The sequence below is a fragment of the Peromyscus eremicus genome, chromosome X (assembly GCF_949786415.1).
Source record: "Peromyscus eremicus chromosome X, PerEre_H2_v1, whole genome shotgun sequence".
Classification (NCBI taxonomy): domain Eukaryota; kingdom Metazoa; phylum Chordata; class Mammalia; order Rodentia; family Cricetidae; genus Peromyscus; species Peromyscus eremicus.
Window position 1 is genome coordinate 37,865,833 of NC_081439.1, and position 3,209 is coordinate 37,869,041.

A 3,209-nucleotide genomic window follows, 5' to 3' on the forward strand; every position below is an offset into this window, starting at 1 on the left:
AATTATAATGTAGTCTTCAACTAAATCAAAGACCTCAGAAGGATATAATATAACCTAAGTAAACAGCAAGAGCATTGTAAGCAACTTCCAAGAATCTAGAATTACAGATACAGCTGGCTGCCTGGACATTCATCCAAAGTTCCTCTGCAACCTTGGGTAGTCCATTTTCAGCCCATAGGTCTATTCTCTCAGTTATTTTTTTTTCCTCTGTGTCCAATAGCATTCCAAAATGGCAGGGGTAATTCACTTCAAGTTTAGGTAGCCATGCTTTCTGTTGACTCTGGGAGGCAGTGTGTCAGTGTCTCCATCCAGTAGCGTGTAACCCAGAGAGTTTTTTTTGCTAACAAAATATAAATCCATCATGCAGCATACTGTTTAGGTTGGAGATGCTTCTTTGTGCCATGGCAGGAATCTGTTATGCTATTTTACTCAAGCCTGTGTTCTGTAAGCCTGCCACAGTCAGGGGACACAACATTGTACCTAGGCCTGCCATGAGCGACATGAACTAGGAAGGTATTCTTAGCTACATTTATAATCTCTTTTTAAGCACTCTCAGGGTTTAGGTGGAAACTATTGCAACCACATGTGGTAGCCAATTGTAGTTGAAAGTTTTCCTGTGTTCTCTCAGATCCACAGGCACTCAGACCCAAATAAAACACAGATGCATGCATATATATATATATATATATATATATATATATATATATATATATATATATATATATATCATATTATACTATGACCATAGCAGCCTTCTTGCCACCTAGGTCTTATATCATAAATTAATCCATTTCTGTAAACTTATATTTTGCCTCATGGCCCATAGCATACTGGTACTTTTATATCTTGTTCCTGATGGTAGTGGCTGGCAGTTTCTCCTTGCTATCTTTTCTCTTCTCTATATGTTTGGATTTCCTGCCTGACTCTAAGCTACCTTGCCATAGGCCAAACAGTTTATCATCAACCAATCAGAGCAACACATATTCCCAGCAAACACATAGACATCCAGAACACTTTGCCTCTGGTTTTAATGGTATTAACCTCAGAATTATAATTTTTTATTAGAAATAAAAATTAATTTTATGTATAGATCTATTTCTATGTTTTTACTTCTGTTTCATTATATTTTACATGTCTTCATTTTTTCCCTAAAGCCTGATTACTGGTGCTTTATACCTTTGATACCTAGTAAGTAAAGACCCATTCTATGTTACACTCTTATTACTGAATTTCTATGGGGATTAGGGGTTTTTTATTTTCCACAGCTACATAAATGGCAAAAACATCAAAATTATTAATAAAATATTAGGCTGGTAATATGACTCATTTGATGTACCTAGAGATTTTATCTCCAGGTTCCACCAAGCTCTGGCAGTCCCACATCCCATTTATAAAATAAATACATAGACTCTTATATTACTTATAAACTGTATGGCCATGGCAGGCTTTTTACTAACTATTCTTATATCTTAAATCAACCCATTTCTATTCATCTATAAGTTGCCACGTGGCTCGTAGCTTACTGGTATCTTAGCATCTTCTCATGGCGGCAGCTGGCAGGATCTCTCTGCCTCAGCCTTCCACTTCCCAGAATTCTGTTCTCTGCTTGTCCCACCTATACTTCCTGCCTGGCTACTAGCACATCAGTGTTTTATTTATTAACCAATCAAAGCAACACATTTAACATACAGAACATCCCACAGCAATTTGGGATCCATCTCAGCCATACAGAAATTGTATATGGTGGCAGAGACTTCTAATCCATATATTTGGGAGATAGAGACAGGAGGATCAAGAGTTTAAGGTCCTGTAGTGAGTTTGGGATTCAGCTAGCTCACACAGCATCCTTTGTCAAAGCAAACAAATAATATAAAAAATTAAAATTTAAAAATATCCACAGTAATATGAAGAGCAGGATGGAACAGTCTCTAGTATTGCAGATCTTGTGCAAACCTCTGACATTGAGACCCATAACCCTATAAGTGTTTCAGTTCTTGTGTGGGCCAAGGAAGTAGAGAATGTTCAGCCTTCCTCTGTGGTTAGACTTGCAGCTCCAAGGCAGGCGTGGGCATTGAAATATCTCATTCCTTGGCAGCAGACATTTATAGGTCTTATGTAGGCCTAGGAAATATGGGAATTTTTTAGGCATTAACACAAGTCAGCATTAGAAATCTTAGCCCAAGACTGGAAACACCTCTGACCTAAAGACTTGACTGCTTTATGGAACCTTTTTGGTCTCCAGGGACAGTTGTTTCCTCTGTATGACACTTTAAAAGTCTATATCCTTCTTCAGGCTCAGGTCTATTCCCTCTCTTATTGCCTCTCTTATTTGGCTCTTCCTTATGCCCTAGCCACACTTGAACTGTTCAGCTATTTTTTGTCTGCAGTTGTGTACAGAATATATATTTCAATGTGTTGATACCTCTGCTGTCTCTGCTGCTCTGCTGCCTCTTCTGGAACTATCCTTCCTCTGAAGTGTATCCCTCGGTTACTATCTTAATTCATATTATGATGAGGAGGCAAGAAAATATCACTTGAGGAAAATGGAGAAATTGTTCTGTGGTCAAGAACACTTAGCAAACAATGCAAACAATAGCAAACACTAGCAAACACTAGCAAACAATGCAGGATTGATTCTCAGTACCCACATATTGGCACTCAACTATTTGTAAGTCAAGTTATAGGACATCCAACACATTGTTCTTACCTCTATATATACCAGGCATGCACATGGTACACATACATACATGCAGGCATAACACTTACATAGAATCATCATCAAATATATATATATATATATATATATATATATATATATGTGTGTGTGTGTGTGTGTGTGTGTGTGTGTGTGTGTGTGTGTGTATCTTGAGATATCTTTTATTTGGCCAGGTGTTACAAATCATGAAAAGCAGTAACTTGTGAATGTCTCCTTAGTTGTTCAGTAAGCCCAACTGTTTTGCCTTGTAGAACCAGTCACAAGCATAGAGATTTATATTTATACCAATCACATACTTGCCACTTCATCAAAGTTTATGTTTTGAACAAATCACAATGTTGACACTAAGACCAATCACAGTAATTGAAGTTTTTATTTTCAGACCTATCACAGTCTTGTTCTTAACAGAAACCAAAGTCATTTAAACTTGTGTTTTGTCCAATCACAGCCTTGGACCAATCAGAATCCATAGGTCTTATGTTCTCAACCAATC